General features: G+C 40.3%; 1 protein-coding gene across 4 annotated transcripts in view; it reads left to right on the plus strand.

Moving 5' to 3' along the window:
- The window catches only part of SMURF1 (SMAD specific E3 ubiquitin protein ligase 1), a 47,626-nt gene that overhangs the window by 1,386 nt on the left and 20,855 nt on the right, over positions 1-25,385 (plus strand). The gene's annotated exons all lie outside the window — the stretch shown is intronic.

The following is a 25,385-nucleotide window of genomic DNA, read 5'->3' on the forward strand; positions in this document are numbered from 1 at the left end:
CCTCCTTACGAGGCCTCTGCGAGGGTGCACGTATGGATAAGCCAATTTATGTTGCACCCTGAAGGATCTGGATTAAGTCTTCTGGAAGCTGCTCCGGTCGATGCCGAGCCTGCTTCTTTAATGGGAAGAGACACAGTTTCTGCTTCTTGAGACTGCTGTGTGAATTACTAATAAATAAGGCCCAATCCGGTCTTTCAAAGGCAACAGGTGGATGCTTGGAGATCCCTGGGGCTGAAGGAGCCACAGTGCTACTCCGAGTCACTGGCATTGATGTGTATAGAGCTGTTTCTGTGGGTGCATAACACATTGTCAAATAATGAGAAAACGGCGCTAGTTAAACTTCGGTTACAGGTTAACTTGCTTCTGGCATATAACGCAATCAATCAGAAGCAGCTCTTAAAAAAAAAAGTCGTGGTTTTCTTTTAATCCTTTTTTTGATTCTGCACTGCTTGTGCTTTAGAGCACCAAAGTTTGTGAGGATCATATAAATCTGAAAATCCTTTTCTTGGACATGAGAAAGCTGAAAATATTTTTAGGGTGTATGGATGATGTTTGATCTGAAATTAGTTTTGTGGTGATATATACTAAACTCAGTCATTAATGTGGCTTATTTTTATGCAAGTCAGTCAACAAAAATGCTGTGAGTTAAGTAACTTACACCATGGTCATAGTCCTTCTTCTGAGCTGGAGGATATCATTTGAGTAACAGACAGAAGCTGTTGGTTTTAATTTTAAAGGATGAATGCTGCATCAAAACGCTTTTTTACTTTTAGCATGCACTAGTCTTCTCTCCTAGCTGAGAATGTTTTCTGGAAGAGACTGAAGTTTCAGTTTATTGAGCAACTTGGTGGATTATTTTTTTTTTTACTCTTTTCTTTTTTTAACCTATATTGAAGAAATCTCCTGCTTGCTCAAACACTTCTTCTGTTTTTACAAGCAGGCAACCTGGGTGGTGTGTCAAAAATTGCTGTATTTAATAAAAAATAAATTGCTTTGGGAGAGGTTTGGCTTTAGAATCGTTAGGCAATATCGTATTCTTGGCTTCGCCGGAGACTAACGTGCTGACTTATCTGTTTCAAATAGCTGTATCTAGGGTGGCTTTTGTTTTCTCATCTGTTTTGCTGTTGGGAGATTTGAGCAGATTTAAATCAAGACAGAGGACCTCTTCTGTTATGATTTACTACCTGCGTTGTCTTTCTTGTGATTAGAAAGCATTTATGTTTTGCACTACTGAAAATAGCTGTGTAAATACCACTTAGTCTGAAGGTGCCTGTGAGTGTTACTTTGTAAATGGGAAGTGAACGGTGGTAGAATCTTTCAGGCTTAAAGAGATAATTTTTTTCTTGTATATTGGAAAGGTATTTGTATTAGCAGTGTGATGGGGTTATTTTATTTACGTGAATATATCTAAAAGTTCTGGATCGTCTGATGATTATCAGAAATGATCTTCCAGCTTATACAGAATGGTGCCAGTCCCATCCAGATACAAATCATAATGAAGTAAAATGGCAAATAATGCATCCTGTTTAGAAATATAAAAAAAAAACCAACCAACATCAGCAAGTAAGGTGGATGGTGGGTTAAAATGACTTTGTGTCCCATGGTTCTCAAACATGCTAATCTCTCGTCGTATCTCAGTTTCTCCAAAAGCTGGTTCCTCTTATTTCCATTGGAGCTTTCACCACTGCTGGTGATGTAGGAGCCAGAGATATTCATGGCCTTGTCTCTTGCCGCTTGGAGCAGTTCTAGGCAAAGTAAGGTAAAACTTATTGTTAAGTCCATGGTCTCTTTGTATCTGTACTGTCATCAGGGTAGTGCAACAGTGGCAGAATTACCAAAACAGGGATGGAAATAATGAAGTGATATTGTGAGTGCATGTGCTCTAAAAGTCCGCTCAGGATCTTCTGGGTCGGGAAGGAACGCGATCCGCAGGCCAGGGGACCTTCGCAGAGCACGCGTCCCTTTTTTACTGATGTGCTTCTCTGAAACCTTTGTTTGCTGTTGCAGTCGCTGCTCCCTGGGGAAGTTCCAAAGGGTTCATCATCTCCAAGGCTTACACGCGTCTTGCTCATACTTGTTATATCACCCAGAAGTACTCGTGAAAACTGCAGTCTCATTGTGCTCTGTTCCAGGTGATGTTCTATTCCAGGTAGCTTGCAGGTGAAGGTTGCAGATGGAATTGGAAAGACTGTGAAGAAGTGGACTAAACATGTAACTTTTCTACCAAAAAAAGCTGCAAGTGGTGTTCTGGCTTCATTGGTACTGGCTTTTTCAGCAGGGTCTCAGCTGAGGTGTTAAAAGCTGGCTGGCTTCTGGTACCATTGTGGAACTGAGAAAAAATTGGGAAAGAAAAGGCGTTAGTTTAAACTTTATGGATCACTTCACAGATGGAGCAGGAAGGGGGAGGATCTCGTGTACAAGGTCAGATGGCCGTGTTAAGGACTGATGGCAAAACCAGTTTCTTTAACAGAAAACCCGGAGTCAGTATAACAGGAGAATACAAATAATCGTCTCCAAGCATCTCACTCGGCTGCGGTTCAGAGTACTCAAGAGCGTAAAAATGCATTCCTCCTCAGCAGACCTGGCCTGGGAAGGTGCTGGGCTGCTGCTGGTGGTGGTTGTTGCGGTTTTGGAGGGAGGGTATAGGTGAGAGCCCTCCCAGTTGTGGCAGGGAGGAAAGTGCAGTGTCAGAAGCATCAGGGAGGAGTGAAGAAGATGAAGCGGGTGGTTTCTGTGAGGTGAGGCGAAGAGCCGCAGGGGATTTGTAGGTGACAAGTTTGATTCCTGTAGGAAAGGTGGTGGTGCTTAGCAGTGGCAAAGAAAGGGAAAGAGGAAAGAGGTGATGCAGATGGTATCCTGAACGCCACTTTCAGTTCACTGTAGTCAGCACAGTTTAGGGAAGTCCCATCTACAAAACCTGACCAGTTAGTAGCTGGTAAATGGGTGGCTGTGGGTCTTTTTGCAGATATGCATTTGTAATTTAAGGAATACATAAAAGAATACAGTGACTTCAAGTAGAAAATAAAATAGTACGTTACCTTAAGAGCAGTGTTCATGTAGGATTGTCATAAAGGCACAGGTTAAAAGGTGTCACAAATGTCAGTTTGTTTTGCTTCCCTTTCATGACTAATGTATTGATCAATGCAGCAAAGTTAACTGACTGATCAATAGCAACACTAATATTGGTGACCTGGACAGTTTTATGTCCCATGTATAGAAACAATGAATATCTGTGTAGGGATCTCTATATCAGACATCGTAAATACTTCATAGGCTGTCTGTAGTTTTATGTTCGTACATTAGAAAGACCACGGGTTACAGGCTAAGAGCACTGGTGCGAGAAGGCAGAGATGGCTGGCCGGTCAGCCCAGCCTGCCTTGGCATTTGGAATTTAATATTGAGCTGGTTTCGTGCACTGGGGAACACGGTGGGAAGCGGCAGTTTGGTAGCTCCAAATTTATTTTGCATGGTAATCTGGGAGTATGTCAAAATCTATGTCTCGTTATTTTTTTCTCGTAAGGATTTTCTCTGCTCCATGTCTTCTGGGAGCGGGTTGCCTGGTTGTGGTTGGAGTGCTGGGCTGGAACTCGACACTGAGCTTCGCCACAGATTTCCTGTGCGATGCTGAGCGAGGCGCTTAAGCTCGCTCTGCCTCTCTTCCCCATTTGTGTTATGAAGTAGTAGCGTTTTCGTGAAGGTAAATTTGTGGCTGTTCAGAGGCCCTTGGATGAGGATGGCAAAGAGGCTTGGGGCATATAACTATGGGGACTTTAGCAAAAAAAAAAAAGAAAAATCTTGCTGTCATGGGGGGAAGTGGAGAGAGCAGCCTTTGCAGCCAGCCAGCTGGCATCCTTGGGCTGCCGGAGTGGGAATCCAAAGAGCAGCCTTTTCCTCTGGGCAGGCTATGGGTAGCAAGTCTCCTTTTTTGTTTCTCCCAGTAAGTCAAAGCTGTGCCAGCACCATTGTCCTGGTGGAAGTAAATTAAATCTCCAAAAGGGGTTTGTTTGAATATCCCCCTCAGGCAGGGAAAGTAGAAACAATAACTACTTTATTCCTAACTTGAAACTTTCTTTTCTCAAACTGAATGTCTTCATATAAAGAAATGCGATTTGGGATGTGGTTTTGCAGTTACTTAATGATTTCTTCTTTATTCTTAACTACCCACCAGTCTAAGAACAGTTTTCTCATGTTTCCTTAAACGGCTTTATCACGTTTCTAAAATTGTGTAGTATCTTACTTTCTCTTTGTGTTGCAAAATTAAGCATCAATTCTGGAGTAGTATAAACAGTATTTCCAATTTCTCAGTGAGGAAGTCGATTTTACACCGCCATGTTATGTGTGTCAGGTAGCTGACCTCTTGCTGACAGCAACTCAAAAACTGCTAAAACTGCCACTATAAATAAAGATAAATGAGACCCTTTGGTTGTTTCTGTAGCTGGCTGGAGGTGTGCTTGGTGGGTCACAGAATGAAGAAGTACCGTATGGAAATACTGTCCGTGTGTTTTGGAGGTTTACCCGGATTGCCGCCCAACTTGAAGCCAGTCCAGTTGACGCGCTTAACGTTGGATTGATCTGGTTAGATTACTTGCTGCTATTTATGGTGCAGAGTTAACTACTTGCTTGGCTGCCTTGTTGGTTTGGGCTGTGTTGGTTGAGGTAGCATGATAGGGCAGAGCAGTTTGGAAAAGATGCAGTTAAATCAGTCAGTATAGTATACATGTGAAGTTTAGGTATGCATACAGCAGAGCAACTCATTTAAGACTTGAGTGAAAAGAATATTAAAAAAAAAAAAGGCTGGAAGAGACAGTTCCATCTACCATCTTTTCCCTAAATTAGGACTTGAATCTTTTTTGTTATGCTTTTCCATTACGATTCCTCTAGAAATGGTAAAAATATTACTGCGAAAAGGACCAAATTCTGGAATATCATTGAAAGCTTTTACCTGTATTAGTGCTTTGATATTTTTCATGAAAACTGATGCCAATTTATTCTCCCAGAGTGAAACAAGCTTCTATTACCCTGTTAACTGAAAGTGGTTTGTTCTTTCCTACACCAGCAGTTGGGGGTGGGGAAAGGAGTCGGTGAGATCTTGAGTCTCGAGATACTTGTTGACAACCACCGCATCGTTTCTCCTGTTGTGGATCTGCTTAGGCTTTAGGGTATGTCTCTGTCGAGGTCTTGCGTATAGTCCTCGATCCTCTTGCCAACGCCAGCGTGCCTCCTCTGTTAACGGTGAGGACGGCACTACAGTTGATTGACTTCCAGCGTTTTTACCTTGGTATCATCTCACCATCTTTAGCATGTATATTGGAAGGCCTGAAGTTAAGCACGCAGGTAGCTGACGTGGAGCACTAATGTTACGGCTGGTAGTGAGGAAGCTGCACTGCTCTCAGATTGTGATGTTTCAGGTGCTTACAAATGAATTCCTGCAGATACTGCTGCAGTAACTCAAGATGTTGTCTCCTTGCTAGTCTGTTGACCCCCATTGCCAAAAATTTGTCGCCCACCACGAAAAAACTGGCAGAAGAAAACTTGTGCTCATACTTCAGGTGCTTCAGTGCAGATTCAGCTTCTCCGTGTAAGTCTAGCTCAAGAATTTAAACTAAGATGCTGGACTTCGAAAAGCTGAGGTATGTGCGTGTGTTGCCTCCTGTTAGGAGGAGTTGACTTTGGGAGGGAAAAAGAGAAAAGAGAGAGAGTAGTGATTTCTTAAACCAAGGAGCAAGCTTTGCTAGAGCTTGTTTATTAGTAGATATCAATTTGTAAAAGATTTATTTAAGTATTAATATAATATAAGAAGAAACCTGCACATATGTTTGCTAAAGAAGACTCAGAAGGTCCATAACAGGTTAAGATGCTACATGTTTATAAACTTTGTTTCATGTCTCTTTGAAGGAAAATTCAGTAATTTCATAGAGGAGATCCCTGGGGATATTTTTCTCTGTTTTCCATCTCTGCCTGTCTTTGTGAAAGTCATAAAACGCAATGGGAGGACAGAGCAAAAATGTTGAAAGTTTTTCTTTCAAAAATTCTCTTATGAACCGGCAAACTACATTGGGAATATTTGGGGGTATAGGAGCTGGATGATAAATTTGACGATACTCTAGTTGAATTGGCAGAATAAGCACGCATGCTGTTTTAGAAAGAATCTCTCCACAGGGCTGTAATAGCTTGATGCCTTCCTCTTCAGTAAGTCATTTTTGTCAAGTTAAAGGCCAAAATTCAAACTGGCTTGTTGTCAAGGTCACTAAGCACAGCAGGCAAAAATCCCCAAGGCTACCCAATTCACAGCATAGATAGATAAAGCTGGCAGAGCATGGTTTACTCTTCTTCCCCTCCCCCATGAAAAATCCTCTTGCCTGGGTTTTTTTTTGAGGATATGGACACTATTATGCATACTAACACAACTTAACAGAAAGTATTTAAATGGAAGGTTTGTTCATCTGTTTGTGGGTAAAACAATCCATTATTGTTTGGGAGTAATGCTAAAATAATGCACAATCCCCCCAGTGACTGCATGGTGCTGCAGGCTGCTCTGCTGTTCCAGCTGTGCTCACCTCCGCCACAGCTGGAGGGAATTGTCGTTGGCAGAGGACCCGGCTCCAGCATCTCATCCTGGTGAGCACCAGCCCTTTACGTTGGCTGTTGTGTGATGAAGCAGTTCAAATGGGTTAAGCTCATAATCCTAAATCGTGCTGTTATGACCATAAGAAACGATGGAAAATCCTGTGGAATTAGGTGTTTGTAATAGCTTTCTATTTTACACTTTGGTTCCTGATTCTCTTGTAAGAATATATAGCAGCCCATTTAGGAATAAAGGACAATGTTAAACCACACTATTAACTTCAAGTATTATTGACCACTAGAATACTCCAGGAATATTATGTGTCCCTGAATGTCCTCCCTAATGTGCAGTTTTAGCCATGGTTGGTTTTTTGAATGGTAGATGTTTCTTTCCCAATTGATTATGAAGAAGCCCTGCTGCAGCAAATAAAATTTGTTTCTCTTTCTTTCATAGATAACCTGGTATTATCTTTCTCTTGCAGTAGTTTTTGCTTTTACTGGTAATCAGTAGTATGTAAAGAAATATTTTTGATACGATGCAATTGTTTTTTTCCTCAAGTTGATGAGGTCTTTCTCGATACATTTTATTATTTGGAGTAAAATGGCATTTTTGTATGAGTGAATTAGGAGGAATAGCGTTTTCTTTGACCTTTTCATATGTTTGCATTTTTGTCTTCCGTAAAAATCTGCCTATTTCCTCTAATGGTTAGACTAAAATAAAATGCATATGGTCTTATCAATTTAAAGTTTCCATCTCTTGTTTACTTCACAAAATGGCAAATTAAATTTGCATGTGTTAACATCTATTCTTCTGATGAATCTCCCTAGTTTCTAGGACTCTATATTAAAAGCTCTCCTTTCTATTTTTCTCCATAAAATAAAGGTTAAAAACCCATTGAAGATAGTTACCTTTTTATTTGTTTTGAATTCAAGGCAACTGCTAACATCAGTCTGCACTCTCTTTTTTCATCATCTTGACTGTTCTTCCTCACACCCCGAATGTGGTCTGTATTACATCCCCAAAGTAAACCGGACATGACAGCAGAGAAGTCAGTCCCTGTGGTCAGTGTTTTTAAATCTTCTAGCACACCGGGTGTATGACCCAAAAAGTTTCTTGAAAATGAAACATCTTTTGCAATGCATGTGCTCCATTCTACTGAAGAGCAAAAGCAAAAAAAAAACCCCAAAAAACAACGAAGTCCAGACAGCATATGAAAATTAACTGAGCGTGTGGATTGTGCTGTTGCTTTAACATCTTTTTTTTTTTTTTTGACTACACAAGTGCGGAATTTAGAAAAGTGAGGGATTTCAATTTGATTCAGACTTGCAGTGATTGATACACTTGTAGGGGAAGCCTTGTTCTTTATCCTTGCAGCTGGTGTGTTTTGGTTTTTTTACCTGTGCAGACATTTTTATAAGCATGTGGGAACTTCAGTGTAAACTCAGAATTAAAATGCAGAGGTGTCATGTTCTACAAGTGTAAGTCTAATTAGTGGATACCTCGTTGTTAAAAAAGGCTTCTTTAGTGTTAATGGGGAGAGAATCCACTAGATTTGGTAAACTTTGTAAACTTTGGGTTTGGAATTGAGTAGGTGAACGTAAGCTAAAGCTCCGATACCAGCCTTTGAAAGAATAATTGGGTGAATTTTCTGGGTTCTTGAAATGATAGTTACTTCAGCGTTACATAGTAGTAGAAATTCCAAGCAGCATCTCTTTTATCTCTTTCTGAAATGTCTGCAGACAGGTAACCATCAAGCTAAGTACTACAATGGGCATGTTCGCATTTCATGTGTCTGTAAATACCCTGCTAAACAACAGAGCAGAGAGAACAGAAATGGCTGGGTGAAAAAAAAGAAAAAAAAGCCTGAATTGTTGGGGCTTTGGGAATTTGCAGACAACTTCTGTGTATCTAATATTTCATCTCCCAGCTATTTCTTATGTGAAGAGTTTTTATGTTCTGATCTGCTGATGCATTTAACCCACTCCTGAAATTGTTTTTAACCAGAGTGAAAATACTTCTGTTGGGGTTCCCCTTTCACAGGTGAGTGCTGAAATACAGGTGAGATCAGGTTAAAAGGCATAAGTGAAATTAGGGAGCTAGTAGGTGCCAGCGAGTGGCACAACTGTTTGAAACATGGTGTGGTCTGTCAGCCTGTGAATGCTGTGGAGTCCGAATTGTGAGCTTACTCTTTAATGACTTTGTTCAACTTGGTAGTTGTGTGATGTAACCAAGTTAAACTCGGGTCTAAATCTCTGCCCCGGCATCTTTTCCCAGAGATCCCATAATTCATTAAATAATCTAACATTAAATTTGCTACTGGAAAAGCACAGGCTATAGGAATAAATATCTGGCTCTTTGTAAGACTGGCTTCTGCATATTGTGCAATAATTACCTAAAATACAGTATGCTACATGTACGCCTAATATGCCATAATAGGAGATCCTACATGCTTTATTCCTTTCCAAGATTTTTAGGGAATTGAATGTTAATAGACTTTTTTCAAGACATATTAATTAGATGTGTCTGTTACAGCACGATAAACCAGCACAGGTACGAGAGTCAGTCGGCCAGACCGACACCAGCATGCAACCTCTAGATCTGCTTAGGGTAATGTAATCAGTCCCAATAATTGTGCTGTCGCCGGCTGTTATTAGTAGTGCTTTTACCTGGTCTAGAAGAAGATTTCGGCAAACAAAAGAAACATGTAAATGGATGCTTTTCCGTGTTGTATTCTTTAGTTTCAAATTAAATACCTTATCAGAGTTAGAAAGGTCTGTCTGGTAACAGGATAAATAATACTTCAGTATAATACAACAGCATGGCTTGGACTTGCAGTCACAAGTGATATCCCCCCCCCCCCCCCCATCACAGAAGTAATTTGACTTGTCTACAAGTAATGTTTTGATAAACTTCAATAGAAATTAGCAAGCCAGCCATCAAATGAGATTTATAAAAAGTTGCTTGGGAAAATCTGTTGTAAGTAGTCTGCAATTCAAGGCATTTCCTTCGCAGGATGCTTATCAAGTCTGCATGTGCTACTTCCAAATTGAACTAGAGCATAGATGAGAACTATTTTTGATAGAAGGAGGGGGAAAAAAAAAAAAGAAAATAAAGCCCAGTTGGAAAGTGGTACCAGGTTTTTTTTTTATCATTGCCTTAGGATGTAAATCCTACAAGTGTGCAGAGAGAAAACAGACTTTGAAACACCAGAAGGAATCAGATTAATCTGTGATGTTTGAGGTGATGCTGGTAGCGTAAACGTGATTGAAATAGTCATTGTAGGAGTGGTGAGTAAATATACTAGAAGCCTTTGGATAAACTGACTTCTCTTTGATAGTCTGTATACCAAGTAAAGACAAAATGTCCTACTTGTTTCTGTGATGTTTCTTCACCAGGGTGGCTGTATCAGGCGGAGCAGCTGCCAGTTTTAAGGACGGTCATGCTTCCAGATGCCGACGTAGAGCTCTTTTTTTATGATAGCAGCAACAAAGACTCCTGCAGGAGAGATCCCAGTCGTAGCTGCCAGCCTCTTCTGGGGTGGTGGAATTAAGATGTTGAAAGACCAAGGGGAAAAGGATCCAGCAAATATTTTTGCAGGGATTTCTTCTAGATTGGAAAGCTGATACTAATCAGTTTTCTAGGCTTTTGTTCGTTTCACAAATCAGCAGGGAAACCTGGCACACAGAAGCTGTCTACAGATTTTGGGAGGCGGTGCTGCCTTAGTTCACCATCAGGCTGATGGATAAACTTACAGGACAAGCTTAATCTTCTTTTCAGACTAAAAAACTACCAGGCTGAAAATGGGATCGCACCTGTCATTCTCCTCTAAATAATCTGATTTCAGTCAAATTTGATAAGGGCAGAGATGTTATGCATACTGGGTCTCCAAGACTCGTGGAGATGAGTAGCTTGATAGAATGAATCCCCCCTCCCTTGGCCTGCCGGTGCTGCCGGAGGGGGCGAGGAGAGGTCCCCGGTCCCAGTCCCGGCCGTGCAGACACGAGGTGTCGAAGGAGCAACCTGGGAGAGTGGGAGAGGAGCTCTGAGGTCGGAAGGGGAGAAAAATATATGTATTAAGTCCACCACACACCTGCAGGTAAATCCAGCTTCATGAATTAAACTCCTAATTGCACGACTGGACTGAGAGTGGTTTGGTTTTGGGTTTTTTTTCTCCCAGAACTTAACAACATTCTCTGAGGGAAACATCCAGATGACTTTATCGAGCACCTGTAATAACACTCCCTATACATTTGTTTTGACTTAGGGGTTTTGTTTTTCTTTTTAACCCAAATGAAATTGTGCGTTAATTCCTTACACAAAGATTCATCTACGTCCTGCGAGCATGTTGCTTACAGCATCAGCCAGTGCATCAACCTCCTACTGGCATTTTTTAATTAAAAGAACAGCACTATCACTTCAAATTAGTGCCACATAGCTTATTTTAGTAAGGAGTGAAATGGTGTTTAAAGATTTTTCTCTTATGAAAATTGTTTATTAAATTTTGCTCTCTTTTGGTTCTATCTAGTAGTTTGTCATTCAGTGCCTGGAAAATATCAGATTCCTAGGTGTGCGAGTCCTGTTAGCGATACGAATGCAAATAAAAGGCTTGCTTTTAATATCTCAACTACTTGATAAATAGGAATCACCTTCTTGAAAACAAACAAACATCGTATTATTTTATGGTTCCCACAAAGCACACAATAGCCTGTTTTCAAGTGCATTCCCTGTGTTGAGAAGGTAGTAAAGAAATAGATATTTCTGGGAGCTTCTGTGTCATGAACTGTGAAGAGATGTTTTTTGTAATCCTGTTCAGTGAAATTGTTAGGCCTCCTTTACACTAAATTACTGTGAGAGCAAGTAATATAACCAGTGAGAGCTAGCCCTAGTGAGAATTTCCCTCATACAGCATTTCATTTTATCTGGAATATTAGCACTGTTAACCATCCGTGCGAAATGTAATGTATTGACTCTATTTAATCAATTTAAAATGGAAAGCAAACGTCTTAGGCTTTGATTGAACCAGCTGTCCTCGTGTATTGGGTTTTTTTAGATATTAAATTTTGGACTTTGGATGTGTTAATATAGTAGTTTGATAAAGAACTTTTTGTTTAGGAGAACTTTCTTCATATTTTTTGTTGCAGGATCCTGCAGCTGAGTGGTGTCACTTGCATAAAATCCTATGTCTGAATATGAAACACATACGTTAAGGTCGTATAGGAAGAGGCATCGTACCTTTTCATTCAGGCTCTGGTTTATTTATATAATACTGTTGATCGAGGTGTCTCGAAGCAGTAGTGGCATTATAATTTATTGATGTAATGGACACTGACATTTTGTACAAGGAAAATAGCAAACAGTTGCTGTTGCAGGCAAAGTGATGAATGTGTAATGTTGAGAAAATTGTAACCAAACATCCTGGTTGGAATAATGCACTAAAACATTTTCATCAAGATCCCAGCCTTTGTGACTGTGGATTCACTTGGGATTAGAAAGGGGGTTTCCTTTATTGAGTAGCCTGCAAATTTTCTTAAAAAAAATGGCCAGGGGGGAGGTCCACTTATGTTGCTGTTAAGCCACTGTTGAGAAACCGACTTTGCAATGAAAGCGTTTATTTTTTTAATTTAAAAAACCTCTTCGCTAGAATGCTACATGCATGCTGTAGGTTATCTGTTTTCATTCTAAACTTTATTTTTATTTTGCTCTCTGAAGCCAGCCTGTAACTAAAACATTCCTACCATCTTTTGGCTGGAGATTTAATCAAGGACGTTTTCCATCCTGCTTTCAAGAAGATGGTTCCAGCCTTTCTTGAAGCTGCTCCAAAGGAAATTTCTTTCCGTAGTGGGTACAGTGACAGTGAGGGAAGTCACTGCTTATGGTCCAAAGGCTTAGTGACGTCCTCTTGCTGTTGTCATGTCCTACCATGCTTAATCTGGAAACAAATGGAAATATTTAACATAGCTAGATGGTACAAGATAAGGGTTGGAATCACTCTGTATCCGTGATGTTAGGTCTGCTTAAACTCACTCAACTCACAAGTTGGTTGTTAGCAGAATAATAGGGATAAATGTTTTATGGGCACGAAGGAAAGGGACTGTGTCCATGTCCATCGGCAATAGGCCTCCCTCCCCACCTCCCGACTAAATTGAAGGGTATTTGCCATTGTGGATTGGTTTTTCTTGCTGAACCATAGATTGGCCCTAACCAGTCTGTTTGTTTTGTTGTTCATCCCTGGTGACTGTCAGTAGCGCTGGGCTGAATAAACAGAGACTATTGATCAAAATTGAAGTCATTAACTTGGCAGTTTAAATAGATGCTGTCCTATATAATTAGAACAAGGGAGTAACACATAGGCTGATACGGCTTTATTCTGAATAAAGGCCGCCTTTTCATGAAATCTTGTTTGGTGCTATTCAGCTCTCAGTTTTGTGCCTCCCGAAGGTCACACAAGAATTGGACATTTTGTTTAAAATACCTAAAGTGAAGAGGATGGCTTTGCTTGTGTAAGAGAGCGATAACACTGATATAACATGGATCTGCTGAACTTTGATACAAATTGCAAATTGTGTTTGGAAGAAGGGGGTGCTAACGTGAGATTATTGGTTAACCACATCCAGCTAGAGCACGTCTTGGGGAGGAATGCCTCTCAGTATTACCTTCCGTCTCCCAGCGAGCAGCAATCCTTCCAGCTCTGAAGCAGTAGCGGTTTTTTGTCCATCTCACCGCTGCTCGGCTGAGAGAAACACATGCCTGTTAGATCTGGATGTTTATACTCAAACACAATAGGTGATTAATTATTTCTGAAGGAAGATGTTTCCTTTTAACAGCTACTGTCGTGCGATGTGCCTGTCAGCCTTCTAAATCATTTTAACGTTTTAGATGGAGCATGGCCGTAAGACACACGGAGTATTTTGCCGTATGTATTCCGGACTCCTTGAAGATCTGTTACAGACGACTGGCGGTGTAGTGTGAACACGCCGGCAAGGAGCAGCGATAATCTCATTAATACATGTGCAGCGTGTGCCTGCAGACAGCCCGGCGCTCCCCAGTCACGCTGCTGCGAGTCCCTAGAGAGCGTGCAAATTCAGCAGTAGGATGCGCGCGTATTGACCCACATTTCCTCGGGCAGAGCAGCAGTCACGTGCATCTCATTGCTTGGAAATCAGATGAGAACTGATGTAACTTGGTTCATCCAGCATTTGCATGACCTGAGCCAAAGTGCTTTTAGGGATTTACCACTTGTGTGACTAATACGTGATTAGGTAGACTGTAGAGAGTGTGTGTATGTGCTTCTTGTAGGCAAGATTTACCGTATAACAACGGCAGCATCAAAGAAGTCTCTTGTGCATCATTCTCTTATTGTAGCTTTTAAATAGGACTGGTTATTAAACCAGATTTTGTTTTCTCTTCATAAAAGCTTTCATACTAATTCCTAGGAAAGTTTGTTACATAGGGATGTTTTTCCTGCAACAGATGGATAAATGTCCCATAGAAGAAAATAGTGATTGAAGAAAATAGTGGTTCTGTACTGGGCTTAGTAGAAAGAACAAGAGTAGGTGAATGAATGATAAAAATTTGGCTTCCAAATCTATTAATATCTCTGTAATTGCAGTCTTTTTTTGGAACAAGCCTCGCTTCTGTCCTGTTCTTTCCCCTCTGCCACAGCTTCCTTATTCCTGCACGTACACAGGCACCCCCCCTCCTTTCCCATTAACTGGTGCCACCGCTGTCACCTCCCGCTCCCCACGCACCCCCTGCCAGTTCAGCAGCACTGGCACAGGGCCCGGGCTAATAAGCCAAGACGAGCTTATTGACTGGCAGGTATCCAGTGCCGCTGCTCACCTTTTAGCATCGGTGCTCTTCACAAATACAGCCGTGCGTTCGGTGCTTCCTGTGCTTTTTTCATTTTTGTAAACAAGGAGGGTTTAAGCGGAGCTCTCTGAACAAATGAAAAAACTGCATAAAGAAAGTGGAGGGCAGTTTGTAATGTCTTGGGCAGATTTTGAAAGGGATTATAAAAGGCTGAATAATCACGAAACAAACTGCTGAAGATTTTTAGAGTTGAAAATTTCCAGGAATTAAAAACAGTATTATAAAACAGCTGATATACTTTATTCAAAATCAGAAGTGATGCCAAGAATTTAATTTGTGCAAACACAATTTTTCTTTCCTCTTCCTGAATTTAAACTTTGCACCTTTATTTTAGCCTTTGTATTGCAAATTACTAAAGTAATTTTTCCCGTTTTGTAGCTAAGCACTTAGTCAGTCTGAATAATTTTTTTAATTTTACCTGGACAGTCAAGGTGTCATTTTTTCATTTTTTTGCATGTGCCTCTTGAATTATCTGGAACCTGATGGATATAATTTGAATATGAAATGGTAATGAAGACGAAAATAGATGTGTGGCTGCATTTTGAGTTGCTATAACAGGCTTGTGGTTAGTGTTCCTGCAGAACACCGGTCTGACAGTGGCTGCTGCAAGGGTGATCCACCTCCGGACTGATCGTGGGATGGCTGTGCCCATACCAGCAACCAAGCTCTGCTCAGCCTGGCTGAATGGACTTGGAAAAAAATACTGGATAGTGTTTTATTGGAAACCCTGCTCCATTCTCGACATACGGTGTCACTTGTGTGTGACGAATAAAACTGCTCACCTCCTTTCTAGTACAGATTTGCTACAGCAAGGTACCCAGGTGGTGTTTTGAACAACTCTGTGGCTTTTTTTGCAGTAATACCTTTACTTGACTGAGTATTTTAAAACAAATGCAGTCTTCCCGTTTCGGTAATCTATACTGTCTGTTCTGTATTGACAGCAGCTGAAACCCAGCAAAAGAATGGAGGTTAAAACTGTTCACTAAACCTTACATGTACAAGAGCTGGTAACAAGGTAATCATCAAGAAGAGAAGTCAGTAGAATGTTTTAATTCCATCTAGCTTGGGCAAATCCTACAGTTTTCCCCACTAAAAGCATTTATACCTCAGCACTAAGATCCAAGTTAGGATCAAAACTTCATTTATTATGGGCTATTAGGCTATGCCACTTCTTTCCAGCACCAGCTCGATCTTGATCTGTATGTTTGTTATCCCCGGGTTGATAATGACAGCCCAGGGAGCTATGGGAAGAAAGAAGTACTTCTGAATGAATTCCAGCTCGTTCAGTTTTTGGCTGTCCATTCGATAAGTAGCCTAGAACAAAATGAACTCATTGCTCTAGGCTTTTGTACACTGTTAACTCTTCACTTGAATATTGACTTTCACCGCCCTGATTTTTAAATCTGAGCTCGCTCTTGGTCTGTTCAGAAAGTACTACTCCATCTCATCTGTTTGTTATCATGCTTACCGCAAAACGAACAACAGATCTGCGAATAAGGAAGGCAAAAGCTGTAAGAGCATGAAAAAGTTTCTTTGGCAGTGAGGCCCATGGCTTTGAAAAGCTTTGTATGACAAGACTCGAGGCTTTTTGTTTCTATCCAAACATGCCAAGAAGCACTCGGCATACCTCAGCTAAAATACGAGCATGGAAAACAACTAGATGCACTAGAAATTAGGGAAAGTGTGTAAGTCATTCGTTAACCTGAGGTATGTGGTTTTAAAGCAATGATATGGTATTGATGCCTTGCTTGAAAGAAAGAATGCTTTTCATTTACTTGCAAAAAAATTTGGGGTGTTGACTGTGCCTCTTGAAAAGTCATCCAGTACCTGTTGGAATTTGTCTGGTAGCAGTTACCGAAGTTGGTAGTAGTGCTAGAAGAGGTGCTTGGTAAGTGTTATTCTTTGCAGTAGATTTCTAGCAACTGCTCATTATAAAAGAAATAGTTATTAAAGAAGTCTAGAATAGAAAAGTCTAGTTATTGAAGAAATTCAAAATGAGTCTGAGTTTTAGTAGAACAGCTTAAGCCCAGGGCACTGTTTTTCCTGAGGTTTGTTCTTTTTAAATACCTAATATTCTATAGGCTGAATTTCTTTTTCTGTGGAATTTCTGTATTGGAGATTCTTCACTCGAATGTTTCAGAATGAATGAAGAAATGTGGATTCTTGAATATTGTGACCGTGGTGGTCATCAGTGTTAACTGCAACTTCTAAAAATGACTCTGGCAAAACTTGTTGTTTCTTATTTTCAATGTTTTTAAAGTTTGTGTTTGTTTGTTTGTTTTTTTAATTTTGCTGGCAGTTAACTTCAACATCAGAAGCGTTCTACATCACCTAAGCAATTCTCTTGCCAGTTTCCTGTTCTTGGTTCACAGTGCAGCTTTAGTTTAACACTGAGTTCAGCAGTCCTACTTTGACCAGAGCCAAACCTGTATATTTAGTTTTAAGGCAATGTTCCATGTGAATTGTTTAACTAAAACTCTTCTACTGATACGTTAAAGCCCTCATGGGATGAACTAATAGTTTATGTAGTTTACAACTTACACATAACTTAACGCCATTCATTTTTTAAATAACAATGTTCTTGCTTTTAAGCAATCTACTTAGAGCTTGATGAAAACCAGACATTAATTTTGTACTGTTTATTAAAATTCCAATGCCCCCATTGGAAAATTTTGTTCCTATAAAGTTGATTTTTGTACCTTATTTAATTGCAGTAAGATATCAAAGAAGCTAAATACTGGTTCTGTCTGGAAAAACAAATCTCAGTTCTTAAACTGAGACTGAGAATGTGTTAAATTGCATTTGTTTTTCCTCCTTTTCAAAAATTCACATTGCTTTGTTGAAATATTGAGACTGCCTGTATGTGAAGGGCTGTAAATACCAGCCACTCTTTGGAGATACAAAACATATGTTTTAGGTTTTAAACTGAAAATATGCTTCATTTTAGCTTGGAAGTTTTAGACCTTTTACTGTTTGACAGAAATTCAGTGTTTCTATTGAAATGTTGCTTGGCTGTATCTAGTTGCCAAGATTTTCAGTACTGAGGTTTCTGCTTTCACAGGTTTTACGTGTTGTACAGTGGAAGGTCAGACTTTTTTTTCTGCTTCCTGTAAAACAGACATATTTTGAGGCAAGATATTATACATATGAAGAGAGCTGGAGATAATACTGAGTTAGAAAGTACAAAAGTTGTGTGTTCCGTTCCTATAATTTCAAAAATGTTTTGCTCCATGGACAGGACCCCAAGGCTGGATATGGTTTAATTGGCCTGATTGCTTGGGGTTTCTACTAATTCTAGGTCTATGGTAAGAATCCACAAATGTGTTGCTTCTGGTTTTGGTCTCTTGTTCTGTACTTTTTCCTCCTTTATAAAGCAGCAGAGAGCAGTTGTGCAGGTTTTTCTCCCAGACTTAGGAAAAGGATGTCTTGTAAAAGCTCTAAGTCCATTAATTGGATGGTGGGTTTTTTTGGGGGAAAGCTGCTGTTAATACAGAAACGTACTTGTAACTTGAGTCTCACAAACTGGCTATAAAACATATAGTTGTAGTAGTGGTATAGGTAGCCCCATAAAGAATATCTGGGAAGAAGGGGAATCTACATTTCTATGTTTTATAGTGAACATAATATTTATTGGAAAAGCCTTTTATGTACTGAATTAGTAAGCAAATGATCAGCTGCACAGGAGAGTCCTTATAAGCTTCTCTTTGGTAATGAAAATAAGGTGTTTAACGCTTTATACATTTAACTTATGAAAGTGGAGATCAGAGGCATGTTAAATTAAACACACCTAAATTAAATGCTGACTGAGCAGTAGACAGTGCTGCACAGGGGCTCTCATTCTCCGTTAGAGGAGTGTCAACTATTTAATATGTAATTTCTGCCTAAGTAATATCTAGAGTGTTCAGGTTTTTTTTTTTTTTTCTGTATTTGATTAGTAATTCACTGTTGTTCATCTAGCATTTTCCAGAGAAACAAATCTGTATGTCTGAAGAGGTAGACAGTATTTCTAGAAAGGACCTTTTGTTTACCGGGAGTATGGGAGTAGGGCTAGGTTTGAGCTTGATCCCCAGCTCTGCCTGGGACCTGTTGTGAGCAATGTGAGGTTGAGTATATGGTCCTGATAGGTATTGACATTTGTAGAGATTTGAAAAAGGTGCTTTGAAAACTCCAAGTGTTAAAAGTGCAAAATATTTTTGGCAATCTTAGTAAAATTCAGTTTGGAATCTGAGTTATGAGCGCATGTGGGTGGAGGAACATGTTTTTCATGCTTTAGGAATTTTTTTCCAGATGCTTTCTCAGTGCTTGGGTAACTATAGAAGCTAAGTATTAAGACTTCAGCATGGATTTATTCCTTAGTTTTAATGTAAGTTAAGAAAATTGAGCCACATAGTTTCGCGGCGTGTTTTTAACTTTATTACGGCAATGATGTCGCACAGCGCACGTTGGTTTCTGTTTCAAAATGTGAGCACAAGTATGTGCAAGCTGTGCAGATGAGCCTATCTTGATAGACACTACTTGCTTGAAAATATGAATTATTCAATGCAAGCGTGTGTGGTTGGAGATACAAGAGATGTAAGGGAAGAAATCCAGAATTGTGTTGATCCCAGTAAATACAAGTTGCACAATGAAGTGTGGAGTAAATGTGAAGTGCCATTTTGTATTTCCAGTAGGAATTTTGTCATTGAAATTGTTTTGTTTAGCTGTCAGCTAAGAGATTGTATTTGCCCTGAGAACGGGATATTATTCTGCGTGGTTTTAACAGAAATTTTGAGTTCTTTCAGATATTTCTATTTCTTACTAGTGTATACAGAAGCTGATACGATAGCTGAAGCCTGAGCGTATACTTGGTTTTCAGAGAGTTGGGAGACCATTTGTGGACACTTTAATAAAGGAAAAACTTGACTGAATTTGGGAAATCTCTCTGCAAAATTATTATTCCACTTGGTTGTGGTTCTGGTTCTGGCAGATGTGGTGTTGGGGGGGGGGAGGACTGAGTTTTAAAAAACCATACAGTGGATATACATGACTTTATGTTCTTTTAACATTTTCTCTGGTGAAACTGTGTAATTGATAGGGTGTTTTTTGAGAATGGCTGTAAAATGGAGATAGTAATAACTGACTTGCCTCTTGAATTCCAGTTCTCTAAGAAAGTGGTTGTGCTTTGAACACGTTGGGAGACAGCCTGCAAAGAAAAGGCACGAGGATGTGAGGGAAGATGGTGCTTGAAGGACGGCATCTTGATGACAGAGGAGCCTTCACCAGTTACGGTCTCACTCTTGCCCCAGCATCTCCGGCTGTATTTCTCACAGCTGAGCAGTCACTGTAGGGCCAAGAAGAATAATTAGCTGAAGGTGGTGAAGCAGCAGTTTATGAAAGGCTTGCGCTAAAAAAATAAACGTTAAAAAAAAAACAAAAAACCTGGAAGTACAATTTGAGTGAGAAATAGGAACTTAATATAGCTGGAATTTGCCCCATGGTACATGAGGCAAATAAATTCCATGGGCAGCTTCTGCTTTCGGAGCTGAGGCTGGGCTGAGGGCATGTCTGTAGGATTCGAGCAGTCGGGGATGCTTGGGGTTTATGCCTATCTAGGAAATGGGAGACTGTGTAGAGAGTATGAGAAGGTTCTTGGCCTGGATTAGAGGAAGGCATAGCAAAGTCATAAGAAAACTGATGTAATAGCTAGGATTTAATGAAAGATTTAATCTAGGAGGTAGCCTTTATCTCAGGCATTTGTTATGGGTGAGCAGAGGAGGAAGAAGAGAAAGAAAAGTTAGTATGAAGGATAATTGGATATGCGTATTTCCACCTCTCCGATTTGTGTGCCTTTCTCTGATTCTGTACATCAGCATTAATCCAGCTTCCTATTGATCTCCCTTTTTTATCCCTGCAAAGTTCTTCAGCTGATTCCATAACTCTTAGTGTTTCTCCAAGTTTTACATCTCAGTCAGTTCATTCTTAAACTTGCTTTACTAGTCTTGTGTTGCACGGAGTCTCGGTTAACTGGGAATTTAATGAGTCTTGTTCTTCCAATAGTCCTGTGCTGGTTTTGTTAATGATTTATGATATTGAGGGCTAAATCAGCCCTTGCTGGTGTGTTGGTCATGCCCAGGAGGATTTTTCAGTTTGAGTAGTTCTTAGGAATCCTGGAGATGAAACTCTTGTGTTTTGTCAACTTGGTATTGTTTGCACTGCGAGGACTGACTCTCATTCGTGACGGGTTTCTGCTTAGGTAGGACGGAATTTTGATTCCTGGCTAAGTAGATACTTTAATGACATGTTAATGGACTAATAAAAATGGCTTTTTCTGGGTGTGTGGTTTTTTGAAGATCTCTTCAAAGTTGTCTAGTGTTTGCAACTGGCTACACGAAGCCAAGTTCCAACCCACGAAGAAAGCATGCCTTGAAAAGAGGCTTTGATTTTTACTGCAGCCTACACAAAAGGGCCACAAAAAGGCTTCGTGTATCAAACCTAGCAACTCTTTGAGAATTGAGGGTTTTCTTAATGAACCATTGCTTTAATCTGGTAGTCAAGGTCTGTTTCAGCATGAGTTCAGGCAGAGTCTTCCAATGTCAGGGCATGATGGTCTGAAGTCTGAGGGGTCTCGGGGGTTTTTTGGTTGGCTTGCGTGTCAGATTGCAAATCCTGTTGGCACCCCGATGCTAAGATCGTTAGTGAAGGCCACTCAGTGTACACGTCTGTATAAAATTATTTCTGTACAGCTAATTGGTTTATTTGGCAAATGTAACGGAAGACTTCAGTTTTGTTTATCTTTTTCTGCGTGCTAGGCGCTGCAGTGATTCAGATTCGGTTACTGAGAAGTTAAAGCAGTCCATGGATTTATGCATTTCAGTCTCAAGCAGACGAAGAGAAAGACCAAAAGTATTCCTAAAGCAAACAAAAAAAGGACTAGAATAGAAACCTTGGCCTTTGTGGTGACAACATAAACTCCAATTTGTGAATAAAGTGGTATATTTCAGTTCAGTGATGTGGCCAGCTGTAAAGAAACTGCATTTTTATACACTTCGTGCCTTCAGCCATCTTTCCTTTCCCATTAAACTCTTTCTCTCATACCCTACCAAATATAAATGATTGTCACCCTTAAAAAAAGCAGAACGCTTCAAAACTTCATGGGTTGCCTAGTAGTAGAAATAAAAACAGACATTTATCTGCAGTGAAGTCTCATTTAAAGTTATGTGCAGAGAATAGGAACGGTAAGCAGAGTCATTCGTAAAGGCAGTTCAGAAGGGTTGGCTTGTGGTATTCAGAGTATTTTCCACAAAATATGCCGAACCGTTTGGACGAGACATGATTTCACATAACAGATTCAAGCAAAGATTTTAATTGTGGGCCATGGCGCTTTGGGGCGTTAGAGCAGCATGTGGTAAATAGCTGATGTTTGCTTTTTTTCTTTTTCTTTTTCTTTTTTTTTTGGAAGCTTTTTTACACTTCAAGCACATTATTTTTGCCATGCAGCCTTCTGAAAACTGTTTTTCAGAATGGCAGAATTTTTGCTGTAGAAACCAGCCTGTAAGCTAGCGTGCATGGGGGGCTGTCCTGCTGTCGCACAGTAGAGCTGGAGCAACCCTACCTCCAACACAGGTTACCAGCTTCACAAGTCAAAAGCTAGGCAGGCTTTGAAGCATTAGCAGAGATGTTTCCATTACTTGGGTGCATCAAATTTGACCTGCTTTGCAGCCCATTTTATTTTTCAATGGTATGCAGTAACTTCGGTTTCATTTTATGTTAAGATCTTTATTCCTCTCTCCTCCAAAGCCTCATTGTTGTTCTTTGCTTCTTGCTTGTATCTTAAAACAAACCAACCAACCTGTGATGCTTTTAATGATTATGCTACATATCTCTATGATTAAAGATGGTCTACACAGAAGTAAATATTAAGTAAAGTCCTTTCTACGTCATCAGCCTGCTGGCCTCTGTTTATCTTCTGTCAGAAAGTAAAACGAATGTATCCTGGAATCTAGCTGCCTGTTTGTACAAGCACAAATGATTAACCTGGAATATCAAAGGGAAGGCCAAAGATGGCTGAAAGGTGCGTTTGCTAGCTTCTGAGTACTGAACTGAAGGCCATCGTTAGCTCAGATCCTATCCATGTGTAAAAGTCCTTAATTTGAGCAAGGAGGCTCTTGCCTTTAACCTGCAAAGTGTGAATGAATGCAGTCCCAGGTGCAAATTTGCCTGCTGTTTTGCATTGGTACAGGCTGGGACCTACGGAGTATTTTCATTGCTTACTTTTTTTTTTTCTTTCCCCCCTGCCCCAGGTCACCAAACACAACTGCCTAGTTTTTACACTGTGCAGCTGAAAACAGTTGTAGCATCTTAGCACTGTGCAGCTGAAAAATCCTTGTAGCATCTTAGCACTGTGTGATGGGACGAGGTATATGTGAATAAATCTGGTGTTGATGCAGACAGCAATGTGAGGACTCTCTTGCAGACTAGCAGCCATCCTTTGAGCGCTGACAATTTGGGAGGAGGTTCTTGCACACGAAGGCTTTGATTTTGCAGGCTGGGTCTGTTTACTCAGGGATGTTTGAAATGGTTCCTCACCCAGGCTGTCTTTTCTCTGCCTCCTTTCTGAAAATGCTGGTCTTGCTGCAGAGGTAGGTGTCTTGGTGATGAAAAAAAAGCAGCAGCTTTCTGATGCAATTCTCGGCTGGGTTGTTCAGACATTGGTGCCACTCTGTGCTTTCCTTACTACACCCGTCTGTAGCTTGCTCCTGCGGCACCTCCTGAACCACAGCAGATGATTCATTCCTGCTTTGGAAGCAGGGTGGACAACCGGGGGCTGGCAGAGGAACCACTCCACTCGTTCGTTACATCTGCCTTGAAGACATCCCCAGGGTGAATACTGACTTTGTATAAGGCTCGTCCTTTCTTCACCTCCTGCCAAATACGCTTTCACACTAGTACTTTACCCAGCTGGCTAATTTGGCCTTTGAAATTATCTCAATAATGTCAGGTACTTAAAAAAACATTCCCATCCCTTTATAAATATTATAATCTAGATGTAAAGACATTGTTTCAGTGTTGTTTGGGATCTGTTGTATTCAAAAAAATAGTTCTTCAGTGCTGTGCAGCAATCCAGAGCGGAGTATAAACAAATACTATGGCAAGCTGAAACACGTTGGTTGCCTTTGAGAAGGCAGAATGTAAATGCCCAAGTCAGGAGAATTAGTACCTCTTGTAACGTTGCAACAAATGCAGGGAGATTGCTCCTGCTGACATGCCCGAAACCTTTCTTGTTTAAAAGAAAGAAAAACGAAAAGAAAAAACTCTTTGGAAAGATGGAAAGTAGGCAAAGATGGGGTTTGTGCAAAGCGTGTCTCAGGTGCCTGGTTTGCAGATAAGTATCCATCCCATTCTCCTATGCTGTCTCTGGTGCAGGGATAAAATTAATAACTTTTTAAGCCTTTATAGCTAAATCTACCCAAGTTCATGGGTTTCGGGTTTGAAGTAGCAGCAGTCAGACCCTGCTAGCAGTCTTGCTGAAGTCCTGTTGGAGGCAATGTATTTAAGAAGAAAATCTGGCATAAACGCAGCTTTGCAGAGCAGGGAGGGGCTGTCTGCTCTGCCGCTGGCGTGGTTTCATGTCCAAGTCTCCTGCTGCTGACCTTTGTCACCTGTTTCTTTACTGGAATTTAGAAATCTATGGCTTTTAAGTGATAGAGTACTCGAAAATATTTTTTTGCCTTACTTGGTTTAATATGCAAATAGTGGAACACAGCCAATGGTCCATCTCGGGCAGCCTGATTCTGGAGATTGCATAAAGGTTTATTTCGGCTATTAGTTGTTGTGCCAATATTTTTCTTACACAAAAGAGTAATGATTTTTGCAACCTAAAATTGAGGGTTTAACAGGCTGCAACTGGAAAATTGGCAGCCCTGCTCCTCTACTGTAGACTGAAAGCCTGTGGCGGAGGGAAAAGAGTTAAATGAAAAAATATAATTCTTCAATAATAGCTTCAGAAACTTACACTGCTAGTTAGCTCTAGAAGGCACACCTGAAATACAGAATAAAGGTAATAATTATAGAGTCAGACTATATGCAGATATAGTTACAGATGGCATACTTTTCCAGCTCGATAATGTATTCTTAAAATTGGGGATGGGGAAGTAAAATGAGTTATTTGATTTTTTAAAAAGAAGAAAAGCTCCACCACTCGCAGGAACTTTAAAATTCTTTTTGGCTAGTACTAGGACATACCAGTTCTGATTTTACCTGTACTTATTCCCTGTTTTTCTGGGTATTTTTTCCTCTGAAGCACTCGCAACAGGAAGAGGAAATTAAAGGTTGCTCTGTCGTGCTTCCATAGAACAGCGGATGGTGATTCTGTAATCCTGTTTTGTTTCAAATTGAATTGCCATAGTCCTGCAGACTTCTCTTTTTCAGTCAGTTGTTAAAAAAAAAATACAAGAGAAGCTTTCTCTGATTATGCAGTTTGCCAGTGTAAGAAATAAGTAATTTTTAATCCATTCTAAAAATAGTTTCCTGGTGCGGCTGCTTTAATTATTACTGAGATGGAGGATTTGTGTATTTTTTTCCATTAACATCTGCGTTAAATAGTGGACTACTTTGATCTCTTTGCTTGACATGTGAGGTGAGGCAGATTTTATTCTGCTAGCTATGTTAGGTGGGGAACGTTGCTCTCGAGTTGAGAGGTGGAATTCTAGTAGAAATGTAAAAAAAAAAAAAATTTGTTCCCATATTTTTTGCTAGCGTGTTTTCGCTTTCCCCAATATAGAATTAAGGTGAGACTGAGTGTAAGTCGGGAGCAAGGTGTGATAGAGATGAGAAGGGGTCCCTACCAGGGGAAATGGCCATTTGAGTATCCTCTGAGCATTCATTCTCATGCTGAAAGATCAGAACTGGGTGGGAAAGAGACTACCTCAAAAATAGTTAGGTCTTTTATAGTTATCTTCCCCTCTTGGGTCCT

The sequence above is a fragment of the Mycteria americana genome, chromosome 12 (genome assembly GCF_035582795.1).
Source record: "Mycteria americana isolate JAX WOST 10 ecotype Jacksonville Zoo and Gardens chromosome 12, USCA_MyAme_1.0, whole genome shotgun sequence".
NCBI classification, from domain to species: Eukaryota; Metazoa; Chordata; class Aves; order Ciconiiformes; family Ciconiidae; genus Mycteria; species Mycteria americana.